Here is a 15,287-nt window from a genome sequence, read left to right as displayed (position 1 = left end):
CAGCCTGGAATAAAAAAAGGATTAAGTACTGGCCAGTCCAACAGATATCTGCACCTGTTATGGGCATAGGTGATGTGGATATCTTTGCTACTGCTTGCTCATAGAGTGAAACACACAGTGGTATCTTCTAAAGTGGCCACTGAGTGTATGTTCATGGTCTTCTGCTGCTGTAGCCCATCCACTTCAAGGTTCGACGTGTTGTGCATTCAGAGATGCTCTTCTGCACACCGCTGTTATAACATATGAGTTACCGCCACCTTTTTGTCAGCTTGAACCAGTCTGCTTATTTTCCTCTGACCTCTCTCCTTAACAAGGCATTTTCGCCCACAGAACTGCCACGCACCGAATGCTTTTTGGGTTTTTTTTTGCATCGTTCTCTTGAACTCTAGAGACCGTTGTGCATGAAAATCCCAGGAAATCAGCAGTTTCTGAGATACTCAAACCAACCCATTTGGCAGCAGCTATCATGCCATGATCAAAGTCACGTAGCTTCCCCATTCTGATCAACAGAATGGACAACAACTGAACCTCTTGACCATGTCTGCATGCTTTTGTGGATTGAGCTGCTGCCACACGATTGGCTGATCAAATAGTCATGAAGACGGAGAACATTACAGTACAGTAACAGTCCCTTTAACCCATCTAGTCAATGCCGAACTATTACTCTGCTTAGTCCCATCGACTCGAACCTGGACCATAGCCCTCCCTACTGATCTCATTCATGTACCTATACAAATTTCTCAAAAATACTGCAATTCGACACACAATTTCTGCTGACAGGTTGCTCTACTCACTGTCACCACCCTCTGAGTAAAGAATTCCCCCCGCATGTTCCCCTTAAGAACTTCACCTTTCACCCTTAAACCATGACCTCTAGTTGTAGTTTCACCCATTCTCAGTGGAAAAAGCCTGCTATGCCACTCAAGGTATTTGCATTAATGAGTCGGTGTATAGGTGTACCTAATAAAGTGTATATTGAGTGTATATTCTAACAGATGATGCCAATGCTGGGATCAGAAATATTGCTTTGTGGCCTTGTAGCTGTCTCTCTGACATATCAGTGTAGGTTATGATAAGATTGTTCTCCGGCACTTTGTTAGAAGGAAGATTCTGCTGGAGTTAAGAGCAAAGGACAAACTGCTGGTTGAATTCAGTGGGTCGAAACACGTCTGCAGAGGCAAAGAGATAGTCAGTGTTTCAGGTGGGGTTCCTGAATCAGGACTGAAAGTGTAGGAGGGAGATTGTCGGTGTAAGGAGACAATCTTTTTCCTTCCTCAAATGTGCTCAACCCTCTGAGTTGCTCCAGCGGGTTTCATTCCAGCATCTGCAGTTCCTCTTCTCTCGGCTGTAGTAAAAATTATTGACTCCCTTCTTGGCAGTCACACCTTGCCAGAGGTTTGTGTCTTTCCAGATTCTGCCATTGCAGTCCCCAGGAAGCTCAATGTGCTTTTTTCTGGTCAGAGTAAGTCCTCTTCGACAGTCTCTGTAGATTTCAGAAACGACTCTATTGCTCTGGTCTATGTGAGAGTGAGCCAGAGGATTGTAGAACAATCATTCATTTCTCTGCAATGTTCCTTACCTAGGTTAACCTTCTAGAAGGAGATATATGTTCTTTTTCTATGATTCACCCATCTTTTCTGCCTACTGTACCACAGGAGAGCAATGAACCAATGTTAACTCATCAGCGTTTCTGGACTTTGATGGTGTAGGGAAGTTCTGGACTGGCACGGTGGAGGCTGTCTAAGGAGGTCTTGTTGTTGCAGGGCCTGAACTTTACCCTGTGGAGTGGATGCTGCTTCAGGTGACATCTGCATGTCTTTTATCATAGGGGAGCTGTTAGCAGCTGGCAGAGTGGGACATTGATCCAGCGACTGAAGCTTTCAACATGACTCTGCTGCTGGCATTATAACACCAACACACACACACACACACACACACACACACACACACACACACACACACACACACACACACACACACACACACACACACACACACACACACACACACACACACACACACACACACACACACACACACACACACACACACACACACTTCTGTGTGAGGGCCAGATAGTGGATTCAAACTCATAACTCACAATGTCACTTGTCAACTCAGGCACAATGCCTTTGTCTGCTGCCCTCTCCTTGCTCCCCCCAGCCCTCTTCCCTTGACTCCCACCACTCATGAGCATGAAACATTTTTGCTTCAATGTGCCCACACCATCTGACATACATTCATGGAGTCAGACAACACAGAAAAAGGCCCTTCAGCCCATCACATCCTTGCCAACCAAGATGGCTATCTACTCTCATCCCATTTACCTCATATCTCTCTTTTCGGTTCCAATCCATGTAGCTGATTAAATGACTTTTGATCACTGTAATTGTACCCATATCTACACCCTCCTCTGGCTGCTCCTTCCATTTACCTATTACCCTCTGTTTAATAAACTTGCCCTTCCAATCCTCTTTAAATCTTTCCCTCTCACCTTAGACCTCAAAACTCTAGCTTTAGACTCTCCTAGCCTGGGAGACAGACTGTGACTTCCATATTTCTACACAGGCCCTTCATGATTTTATAACCTTCTGTAAGGTTATCCCTCAGCTTCTTTTTCTCAGGGAGATCAGTCCCAGCCTCCAATTGCTCCTCATTACTCCTCATTACTCGAACCCTCCAGCCCAGGCAACACTCCCGTGAATCTTTTCCACACCCTCTCTAGCTTAATTACAATCTGCCTTTAGCATGGTGACCAAGTGCAGTCCAACTAGTGATTTGTACAATTATAACATAACGTCCCAATTCTCATGCTCAGGTTTGGCTGAGGAAGGTAAGCATGCCATACCCTTTCTTCACCACTCTACCTACCTGTGTTGCCATTTTTGCACCCAAGTTTTTGCAGTTCAATAACAGGCATTCAATGTGTATTCACTCTCCTAGCCTGGTTTAACATCCCCAAGTGCATCACATCACATTTGTCCATGTAAAATTCCATCAGTCAACTTTCTCAGTTGATCTAGATCCTAGTGTACCCTTGGTCCACCTTCACTGTCCACAGTACCACCAATTTTCATATCATCTATAAAGTTACGAATCATGCCACTAAGTTTTTAATACATATAATCATGAGACCAGAAGACGTAAGAGCAGAATTAGGCCATTTTTGCCATCAAGTCTGCAGAACTTGTTAAAAAACATGGCTTACTTTTTCAGCCCCCATTCTCCTGTCTTCTCTCCATAACCCTTAACTGTTTTATCCAACAAGAACTTACCAATGTCTCCCTTAACCATACCCAATGGCTTGGCCTCTGCAGCCCTCTGTGTCAATGATATCCACAGATTCATTGTCCTCTGGCTGAAGGTGTTCCTCATCTGTGTTTTAAAGAGATATGCCTTTATTCCAAGGCTGTGCCGTTGGATCCTAACCTCTATTGCCTCATTCTAATGGAAACATCCTCTCCACATCCACTCCATCCAGGCTTTGAAACATTCAATAACGTGGGTTTATTATAGGTTTGAATGCATTCCCCCCTCTCAAGATTCCGATCTACGTTGAGTACAGGCCAAAGACAGCACTCACACCTAATATACTAAGTGGTAAGACCCGTTGTAAATTGGCTAACTGTTTTGTCAAGCACCTCCACTCCATCTGCCAAAAGCAGAACTTCTTGATGGCCAAACATTTTAATTTTGATTCCCATTCCCATTCCTACATGTTGGTCCACGGCCTCCTAATTTTGCCAAGATGAGACCACCCTCAGGGTGGAGAGGCATACCTTATATTCTGTCTGGGTAGCCCCCAACCTGATGGCATGAATATTGATTTTTTTCATTCAGTAAAAACAGCCCTCTCCTCCCCTTTTCTTCTATTCCCCACTTGGGCCGTTCACCTCTTCTCACCTGCCTATCACTTCCCTTGGTCCCCTCCTCCTATGGTCCACTCTCCTCTCCTATCAGATTCCTTCTTCTCAAGCCCTTTACCTTCCCACCCACTTGGCTTCACCTATCTTGGCCACACTTAGGTTGGAAGAACAACACCTTCATTTGGGTGGCCTTCAGCCTGATGGCATGAACATTGATTTATCTAACTTTTGGTAATGCCCTCCATCCCTGTTCTCCTTCAGCATTTCCCATCTCACCGTATCTCCTTGCCTGTCCATTGCCTCCTTCTGGTGCTCCTGCCCCCTTTTCTTTCTTCCATGTTCTTCTGTCTCTGTCACCAACTTCCCAGCTCTTTACTTCATCTCTCTCCCTTTCCTCCTTCATGTTTCACCTATCACCTTGTGGTTCTCTCCTCCCACCACCTTTTAAATCTACTCCTCAGCTTTTTTTCTCCAGTCAATCGGATACGTCGACTGTACTTTTTCCCAAAGATGCTGCCTGGCCTGCTGAGCTCCTCCAGCATTTTGTGTGTGTTGCTTGGAATTCCAGCATCTGCAGATTTTCTCTTGTTTATGGTTGGTTCACCTATCACCTTCTATCTAGTCTCCTTCCCCTTCCCCCAACCTTTTCATTCTGGCATCTTCCCCTTCCTTTATTGTCCTGAAGAAGGGTCTCAGCCCAAAATGTCAACTGTTTTGTTAATTTCTATAGATGCTGCCTGACCTGCTGAGTTCCTTCAGCATATTGTGTTGTTGCTTTGAATTTCCAGCATCTGCAGATTTTCTCTAGTTATAATACATTAAGTCTTTTATTGCTGGGATTATTCTTGTCAACACACTTTAGACTCTCTCCAGGGCCAACACATCTTTGTTTAGATACAGGGCCCAAAATTGCTCACAATTTACAACTTATTGTAAGTTTCAGATTCTGTATTTCAGCTTGGTGGCACAGAGAATTGACACATTGGTAGCAAAATTCCCTTGTTCTCCTATTGTCTATTGTCTTCCAAACTAGAAAAAAACATTTGGAAAATTCAGGTCAGTCGATTCCCAAATAGTGCATCACCACGTCTGTTTTCGTGGGCCTTCTTCATCATGGTCTTTGTTAATTGCGAATTGACACCTGCTTTTACTATGTTAATGACATTACAAATTGATTCAGCGGGATCTCTGGGAAAAGGAGACCTTTCAGCAAAGTGGAACAGTTGAGATCTCAGTTCATTTAACTTTAAATTGAGTCATGCTGTACCTTCAAGCAGATGCCACGTGGTGCATTATGGTGATGACGACCTGTCATTTAGCTTTTGAATAGATTCTCAAATGGTTTTATGGAATGTTTTTCATGTGACCTTCAAGACATCTGGGGCCCATACAATTATGTAATCCCCACCTACTCTGCACTGTTTGGACGCTGGCCAGCATTTTAATGTATTTCCCAACCAAACTGGGACGATATAATGCAAGTTTATCCTGTCTTCAACTGGCCCCACATGTTTTACGTAGCCTTCAGTATATGATTTTAGGCTTTTTCAAAAGTCTACCCACAATGCCCTAATTGAATCTCTACATGAGATGCTGCTATGACATCTGGGCCCAGGAATTCACCTAGATAAATCCAAAATAATAACTTTGAAAATTGCATTAATGTGGAATAAAGCAATTTTTGTGGAAATATCTGAGTCTTAAGTGCCATTTGCTACCATTGCATACTGATTTTGGAGGAAGACATTTGTGTTTGCAGGTGCTGTTATTCCAGTATCAAGCTCACCCAAAAGACATGAACAATAGTTCGGCAGTGAAAATTCGTTATCAGCAAGGTTTCCACTCAGGTACAAATTCATCACTCCTGTAAGGGGATCCTCGTTCCCTGGTCCCTTGCCTCAGGAGCTTCCCAGTATTCAAGAGCTGATACATGTCACACAGCTAATGGTTGATGGTCGCAATAGGGACAGTGTTAACACAAACTGCACTAGACACAGACTCCTGTCAGCACAGAAAAACAGGCAGTCTGACTATGTGCATCTGCTGCCCTGGTAGCTTTTCCCAAAGGGCAGGCATCGATGGACTGCACACATATGATACGTATATTGGGAGGAATGCTAGCATTGCAGCACCAGGTGACCTGGGTTCAATTCCTGCTGCTGCCAGGAAGGAGTTTGTACGTTCTCCCCGTGACTGCTCCGGATTCCTCCCACAGTCTGAAGATGTACCGGTTGGCAGGGTAATTGGTCATTGTAAACTGTCCTGTGATTAAGCTAGGTTAAATTGGGAGCCCCGCTGGGTGGCATGGCTCAAAGGGCTGAAAGGACCTATCCTGAGCTGTATCTCGATAAACAAACAAACAAATAAATAAATACACTCACATAGGCCAAGAATACCCGTCGGTGGAAATAGAGAGTCTGTCTGACCCCAAAAACAAAGCAACTTCAATCATCTGCACCCCTACAGGTGATGGGGTTCTCCAGCCTCTCCATAAACCTTCCTGCCTTTGGGAAAGGACTGGACAGGCATGGCGAAGAAGAAAGGCTTCCAGGAGGTGGGATGCAGCCGTTAGCCTGGTGCGGCATTACCCTCAAAGACTGCGTAGTGAATCTTCAGTGGCCTGTCTCATCTGTAAGATCTTCAGTCGGAACTTATCAATGAAGCAGTTGTTCCTCAAAGAATGTCGCATTATGCGAGAGGGAAAGAGAATGCTGCTCAGTAAGGCCGCTGGGTGTGAGTCGCTCTCCTCGGAAAGGCCGCCGTGTTCGAGTCGCTCTCTCTGGAAAGGCCCCCGTGTTCCAGTCGCTCTCTCTGGAAAGGCCGCAGAGTTCAAGTGGTCGCTCTTCCTGATAGTCTCGGAGATGTTATGTGAAACGCCCCGGTTTCCTTGGCCGCGTGGGTCTAGGGAAGACAACCTCCGGCCCCACCAAACTCGTGAGATTGAGGCGCTCTCCCACCCCAAACCCGTTTGTGTGGATGCGAACAACACACACAAAATGCTGGTGGAACACAGTCTCGGCCCGAAACGTCGACAGTGCTTCTCCCTATCGATGCCGCCTGACCTGCTGTGTTTCACCAGCATTTTGTGTGTGTTGTTTGAATTTCCAGCATCTGCAGATTTCCTCGTGTGTGGATGCAATATAGTTTGCTACCCTGTTACAAATTAGTCCCATGAAATAAAGCACCGCATACGATTAAAAGGTTATATTTATGACTCCTAATTTGACTGGATTAGTAAGGAAAAGAACAACAAAAAAAGAAAAAGGCCCATTTTAATGAAACAGTCAAAATGTGCATAACTTGGAGCTCGAAGTTCCTCCATAGTCAGCGATCCTCAATCGATCTCGCCCCTGGCTTCTGATGCACCATCAATAACTCACTCTGAGACGTAAAAGCGAGATATCGGCTTTTATTGACTGGAAGAAGGAACAAGCAGTGGTTGACCACCATACTACATCCTGGAGACAGAGAGGCCGGGCTCAGACCTCCATCACCTTTATACAGGGGTCTGTGGGAGGAGCCACAGGAGCAGTCAGCAGGGGGCATGTCCAGACAGGTATATACAGTTCACCACAGCTTCATTGAATCACGGCTCTGCTCCAGGTCAAATCCTAGATCTCTTTTCTTCTGCACCTTCCCTCTTCATTTCCTCCGAACAAAAGCGCCAAGCCTAACCTGGGTGTCCCTCACCAGAGAAACCTCCTCTCAATTCGACCATCCTAATTGGATGGCACACATTTCTCCATGTCTCTTATCTTCAACAGTAACCCAGACAGGCTGAAAACAGAACAGACTGCTCTTACAGAGCTGCTAAATGAAAGACATACAGCTTAACGATAAAAATATGAACCAGGGCAGTGCATGTGGATGGGACTGTGGTTTGAACTAACTGTGGTTCATATTGGCCTCTTTCAGTTTGATGTTTTTATCGGTGTTTTCTCCCATTCTTTATTGTTGCCATTTGGTGGGTGGGGGTTTTTTTAGTTTGATGTTCTTGTTGCTATTTCTCCACGTGGGTGACATATTAGTTTGCTCTGTGAGAGGGAGGGGGTTGATGATTTTGTGTTTGATGGTCTTGTTGCTGTTTCTCAGTGAGGGTGATACGTTGGTTTTTTCATGTGAGAGAGAGTATTGCAGGTTTTGGGTTTCTCTTGTGTGGAGAAAGGGGTTGATGTCTTTCTTTCAATGAATTTCATGTTTATTTCATGTTCGTGGCTATCTGGAGAAGACGAATGTCACAGTTGTATTCTGCATACATATTTTGATAATAAATGAACCTTTTAATTTTTGAACCTTTGATAACTTCTCTTCCAAAGGCAGTGTTAAGCATTTGAGAAAGAACTTTGATGCTTATAGAAAACATTGCAGATGAATTTCTAGGCTCAATCCTGATGAATTCCTTTACCCTTCTAGCTATTTGATCTGGTGACCTCCTAACTTAATGACTATTATAATTTTATACCTATGACTGGCCTTTCCTCCCGCTTCACATGTTGAGCTTTGCATCGAGTACCAGTCTTCATTTTGGCTAAACGTCACAATGGTGATCAGGTGATGTACAGGAGTGAGATAAATTTAATTTAGTTTACGTTTGTCATGTTACTGTGATGTTGCCACGATAGGCTAATTTTCATGTCATTTATACCTTGAATGTAAGCTTGAACTTGATGGTTTTGACAAGCTGATTCAAGTTATTCTGCTATTTGAATGTAAGATACTGTAACTGCACCAGTCCAATGAAATAATGGCCAGGCAACATACAGATGTCCTTGAAGATTTATTTTATTTCTCTCTCTCTTTCTTCAGTAGACACCGTGAAAACTACAAGAAAATAAAGGTCATAAAAGGTTTGAAACATACATCTCTCAGTCTTTTGAAGTCTCTCAAGCTAGTGTCCGCCGATAAACAGGCCCAACCACGTTAGCACAACAGAAGTGGGCTGATATCAAATAAATCACTAAAAAAGTATCACAGCATCCATATAAAGGCACATCAACAACATTATACACAATATAAAACAAATAAAACAATTACCGTGTGCACCTCTTGGACCACATGCAGAATAAGGTTATTTGAGGGCCACATGTCTTTCTCTGCTTCCATGCTGGTTCTGACCCATAATACCACAGTCATGCTTTTATTAAACTCTGGTCATGTGACCCATTACACTCTACATTAAATTAAAATCTTACATAAAATATTTTAAGATGATAAAATAATCATGAATTTATGACAAAAACATAACACAAACATCTCAATGAAACATGTCTGTGAGACAGTTACAGATACTTTTAATAACCTTATCAAATTAACAGTTATTTTATTTTTACTACAGAAACTTAAATGGGGAATTTTCATTATATTTATTTCTAAGTTACCTTGGTGTGGGTTACACCACAAAACTGACAACAGTAGAACAATATGTTTGGAATGCTTATGCTACTTAAATAGAAGTCTCTATAATTTAAGAACTAGTATCTTTTTAATCTCAGTGGTGGCCTGATCTTTGTCTTTTTTTCCCTGGAAGGAGACCTTTCCTGACCAACTGACCAGCAGCATAGGATGGGAAGAGGCGTGAAGATCCGGCAGAGAGAGAAGCAGGTGGAGGAGAGATGGAGCATATGGAGTAGGTAGAGAATGGGCTTGAAAAAGTAAGTAAGAGACAGAACAGGATCGTCTGGAGAGAATCAAAGAGCTCACAAGAGAAAAGGGGCCATGGGAAAGTAGCAGCTCACACTCTGAGACCTGAGGAAGTGTGAATGGAAGAAAGAGCACATCCTCTGACTAACGATGTATCATGCCAAGTGTGAGCAAACTCTTACAAATACTTACAGATAATGAAAGTGGCACATTTTTTTTTGGTAATACTTCCCAGTAAGACTATTTACAAAATTCTTTATGTGTCATTTTTCCCAGGTCGTGCATGTTTTACGTACTTATTTGGCATTCTAACCACTTACATTTACTATATACAGTATGTTGTTAATTCCAGGTTTAGACTCAATTTCAGAGATTCAACAACTCATTTTTTTTTATTATTTGCACTACTTACCCTAGTTGTTTGTCAGTCTTCGTTATTTATAGATTTTCATAAATTCTATATTCTTCTTTATTTTCCTGTAAATGACGGCAAGAAAATTAATCTCATGGTAATATATAGTGATAATACATTTACTGTGAATTTCTGGATTTCTCAATCTTCACTACTGGATGCTTCCACAAATCTCCCTACGAAACCCTACCCCAGCCCTGTGGCTTCTGTTTTTGAGCGTGGATGTTACCCTTGATACTTCCACCTCCCTGATGTTGGTTCCTTTCATTGCTTCCTAAGTGTCAATGTGCTCATGCATTGCTGTTCTACAACCTTCCACTTCTCCCCCCCCCCCCCACCTACATTACTCATACTGAGTTTGAGCTGATTTACCTACTGTTCCAAAGTCTGAAATCTCCATTGTGATATCTGAAGAAAAGTCCAGTAGTTTTCAGATCTATCCCTCCAGCAAAATCTGGACCAACTGCAAAGAATGAGCATGAAGGAATGGCCACACATTCAAAAATTATTTTTTGATTAGTAACCGATGGTTTCTGTCAGGAATGAATGTGCCATTTGAAAGAGCTTGGTAGATCAGTGTGCAATTAAGGGAGGGCAGGGAGGACTGGGAACTATTCAGCATGCGCTTAAAGACTTGCTTCGAATGGAAGAAATGTCCTGAAATATCACTGGAGCATAATCAGATGACGAAGAGGTAAAGTAGCAGCTAGTATAATGCCATTACAGTGCCAGCAACCTGGATTCAATTTCTGCCACTGCAAGGAGTTTGTACATTCTCCCCGTGGCCACATGGGTCTCTTCCAGGTGTTCTGGTTTCCTCCCGCATTCCAAGATGGATGTGTTAAGGGAAAATCTTGCCTGACAAATACGTTGGAATTCTTTGAACCAATAACAAGCAGGATAGACAAAGGAGAATCAGTTGATGTTATATACTTGGATTTTCAGAAGGCATTTGACAAGGTGCCACACATGAGGCTGCTTCACAAGCTATGAGCCCATGGTAATACAGGAAAGATTCTAGCATGGATAAAGCAGTGGCTGATTGGCAGGAGGCAAAGAGTGGGAATAATGGGGAGCCTTTTCTGGTTGGTTGCCAATGGTTAGTGGTGTTCCACAGGGGTCTGTGTTGGGTCTGATTAATTTTACGTTATATGTCAATGATTTGGATGTCAGAATTGATGGCTTTATTGCAAAGTTTGCAGACAATATGAAGATAGGTGGGGGGCAGGTAGTTTTGACGAAGTAGAGAAGCTATAGAAGAACTTAGACAGATTAGGAGAATGGGCAAAGAAGTGGCAGATGGAATGCAGTGTCAGGAAGTGTATGGTCATGCGCTTTAGTAGAAGAAATGAAAAGGTAGACTATTTTCCAAATGGAAAAATATACAAAAAACTGTGGTGCAAGGCGACTTGGGAATTCTTGTACAGGATTCTCTGAAGTTGAATTTGCAGGTTGAGTCTGTGGTGAGGAAGACATGTTAGCATTCATTTCAAGAAGACTAGATTATAAAAGCAAAGATATAATGTTGAGATTTTATAAAGCACTGCTGAGGCCTTATTTGGAGTACTGTGAGCAGTTTTGGGTAATTTATCTTAGAAAGGGTGTGCTGAAACTGCAGAGGTTTCAAAGGAGGTTCACAAGAATGATCGCATGATTGAACAGCTTGTCATATGAAGAGTGTTTGACGGTCCTGGGCCAGTATTCACTAGAATTCAGAAGAATGAGGGGTGATCTCATTGAAACCTGTCGAATGTTGAAAGTCCTTTATAGAGTGGATGTAGAGAGGATGTTTTCTATGGTGGGGAAGTCTGAGACCCGAGGACACAGCCTTAGAATAGAGGGGAGTCCTTTTAGAACCATAAGACCATAAAAAGTTGGAGCAGAATTAGGCTATTCAGCCCATCGAGTATGCTCCACTATTTTGTCATGGCCGATCCCAGATTCCATTCAACCCCATACACCTGCCCTCTCACCATATTCCTTGATGCCTCGGCCTATGAGGAATCTATCAACTTCCACTTTGAATATACCCACGGACTTGGCCTCCACCACAGTCTGTGCAGAGCATTCCCCAGATTTACATCTCTTTGGCTAAAAAAATTCCTCCTTACTTCTGCTCTAAAAGTTAGTCCCTCAGTTTTGAGGCTGTGTCCTCTAGTTCTGGATACCCCCACCAGAGGAGACATCCTCTCCATATCCACCTTATCTAGTCCTTTCAACATTTGGTAGGTTTCAATGAGATCCTCACAAATTCTTCTAAATTCCAGTGAGTGCGGGCCCAAAGTTGCCAGACCTCCTCATATGTTAACCCCTTCCTGCCCGGAATCATCCTCATGAATCTTCTCTGGACTCTCTCCAATGACAATACACCCTTTCTGAGCTAAGGGGCCTAAAACTGTTTACAATACTCCAAGTGCGGCCTGACCAGTGTCTTATAAAGTTTCAGCATTATCTCCTTGCTTTTATATTCTGTTCCCCTTGAAATAAATGCCAACATTGAATTTGCCTTTTTACCACAGACTCAACCTGTGAACTAACCTTCTGGGAACGTTGCACGAGATTCCCAAATCCCTCTGAACCTCTGATGTTTGAATTTTCTCCCCATTTAGATAATAGTCTGCACTATTGTTCCTTTTACTAAAATGTGTTATCATACATTTCCCAACACTCTATTCCATCTGTATTTTTTTGCCCATACTTTCAATTTGTCTAAGTCCTGCTGCAATCGCATTGCTTCCTCAGCACTACCTACCCCTCCACCTATCTTCATATAGCTGAATGCAGAAGAGGAGGAATTTCTTTAGCCTTAGAGTGGTGGATCTGTGGAATCTGTTGCCACAGGCAGCTGTGGAGGCCAAGTCTTTAAATATATTTAAGGTAGAGGTTGATAGATTTTTGATTGGCCATGGCAAGAAGTGATATGGGGAGGGGGAAGGCAGAAAATTGGGGCTGAGAGGAAAAATGGATCAGCCATGATGAAATGGTGGAGCAGACTCGATGGGCCAAATGGCCTAATCCTGCTTCTATGTCTTATAGTCTTATGTTGTTATTATGTTAATTGGTCACATGGGTGTACAGTATTTCGGTGGTACGTGCCTGTTACTGTGCTGTATATCTAAATAAAAAAATTACAAAGTAAAGAGTGTTAATATACACGCTGCTTTGGAGAACTGCCATGAAGACTGATGTATGCTAAGCATTCACAGTTTCCAGCATGAGTGAAACATGACCACAGCGTGCACCGCCCATCTGCTCGCTAGGTGGACAAAGCCAGCAGGTGAAAGGGAACAGCATCACCTGAACAGTCATCTTCCAGACACACAACATTTTGGGTTTGGAATCCCATTGCTCTATCAATCTTAATGGCTCAAAATTCTGAATTCGGCTTTAAATGATCATTAAATCACTATCTTTTAGAGCGACGTCCTTCTTCCTTCCAACAGTAAACATCTGATTCCATGAGAATCTGAAGCTCCGCGCAGGCTAACATTGCAGAGGTATCTGTAGAGAAAACATAAATCTGAATTAGTTTACAATACAATAAGATAGCAAACAAATCTGGAAATCAAAGGGTTAATTTTAATTTTGATGATCAGTTTACAACTTTGTGGGTATGAGGGAACATCTAATCTACATTCGTTTTGGTTGTTTTAGTTTCACTTTCTGTCAGCAGCTTCCACTCCTCATAAGTTTGATCGTATGTTCTCTACAAACTGCATTCAATTAGTTTCTGCAAAAAGTTTCAGCTACGTACTGAGCTTCTGGTGGTTATCTGCAGCAGAAAATACATATTTGAATTCTGTGCAGGCAAGAAGATAGTCAAGCGTCTACTCACTTAAGGACAGTTTCGCTCATCATATGACTAACCATATGCTACTGCATCTGTCACTGGTTCTTGGTCACCAAGGAACTGAAATTCTGCTATCAGTAACCCCTACAAATCTAAACTCTCCACATGCACGGGGACGTCCCCTGGGTTTTCCACTGGCTCTTCACCTGAAGCCCAGCTGGTGCACTCCTCAGTACATGATGGGCCACATGCTGGAGTAGGATTTCCTGGCCAGCAACAGAAATATCTTTAAAACAACACCTGCACATGTTGCTGCTGGCAAATAGCAAAAACAAACATGTTCTGCTTTGTTCAGGAGTCAGCAGAAGGAACAGACATGCTTATGCCCAGGTCTTTGAGCTGGGCAGCTGAAGGAAGGATGTCATTAGGCAAGGAGCTCAGTGAGAGGGAAAAATAGAATCACCAGAAAATACAGAGCGAACAAATAATATGCAAGGTTTGCTGTGAATTTCTTGTTTATGTTTGCAGAGGGCAGGATTTAGTTAGAATGTACAATGGCGTCTCCCTCCTTATCATTCTCGATGCAGGTGCCCGCCGGGGCTGCTTGCACATGACTGCACGGCCAGGCACCTGCCTAATCACTTCGCCAATAAACCGACACTGGTGGGGCTTATCACCAGCAACGATGAGAGGGGAGGTGGAGGAGCTCCAGGCCTGCTGCCGGGCAAGTAACCTCTTCCTCAATGTCAGCAAGACAAAAGAGATGGTTATCGACTTCCGGAACTCGTACCAGTCACATCCCTCTTTACGTCGGCGAGCAGTTTCAAACTCCTGGGAGTGCACATCTTCCACAATCGCTTATGGGCTCAGAACACAGTTCACATAAACAGGAAAGCTCAGCGGTGCCTTTACTTTCAGAGGAGACTGAAGAAAGCTGGACAATGCACATTCATACTCACGTCAGCCTACAGATGTGCAGTAGAGCGCATCCTAACAAGCTGGATCATTGCTTGGTTCTGAAACTGCACTATACCAGACTGCCCAAAGCATCGCTGGCACCAGTCTGCCAGCTATCAAGGACAGATGTAAAGAAAGGCTCCAGGAAAGGTTCAGTAACCTCATGAAGTATCCCACCCACTATGCTGATGGACTGATTGTCCCACTCCCAGCAGGGAGGAGGCTGTGTAGCATCCACGCCAGGCCCACCAGACTCAAACACAAGCACTTTCCCCAAGTATTGAGGCTGAACAACACCTCCACCCACTAACACACCCCTTCACAGCCCTCACCACCACTAATTTATCACTTCCTGACAGTCACCTTATGTACAGACACTCCTGTGCCTAGCCTCACTTTATGGACATACAATCAATCTATGTATATAAACTATCATATGTTTGTATATCTATTGTGTTTTTTTATTGTTTTCTTTATATTTGTTTTTTTTTGCTGCATAGGATCTGGTGTACAAGTATTTTGTTCTCCTTAACACTCGTGTACTGGAAATGACATTAAACTCAAACTTAAACTCTCGAGCTCTAACTTTTGAAGGGACCTGAAGATGGAAATCACAGGGCAG

General features: G+C 43.2%; 1 long non-coding RNA gene across 1 annotated transcript; it reads right to left on the bottom strand.

Annotated features, from left to right (window-relative positions):
* Positions 1–7,357: 7,357 nt before the first annotated feature.
* On the bottom strand, positions 7,358–11,777 carry LOC140728959 (uncharacterized). The gene is made up of 3 exons (XR_012099223.1): positions 9,919–11,777; positions 8,512–8,687; positions 7,358–7,643 (listed from the first exon to the last, which is right to left on the bottom strand). It is a non-coding gene; the product is annotated as an uncharacterized lncRNA (long non-coding RNA).
* Positions 11,778–15,287: the final 3,510 nt, after the last annotated feature.

Source organism: Hemitrygon akajei, chromosome 6 (assembly GCF_048418815.1).
Source record: "Hemitrygon akajei chromosome 6, sHemAka1.3, whole genome shotgun sequence".
Taxonomy (NCBI): Eukaryota; Metazoa; Chordata; class Chondrichthyes; order Myliobatiformes; family Dasyatidae; genus Hemitrygon; species Hemitrygon akajei.
The sequence above is the reverse complement of the archived record's forward strand: the minus strand, read 5'-3'. Positions and strand labels throughout refer to the sequence as shown.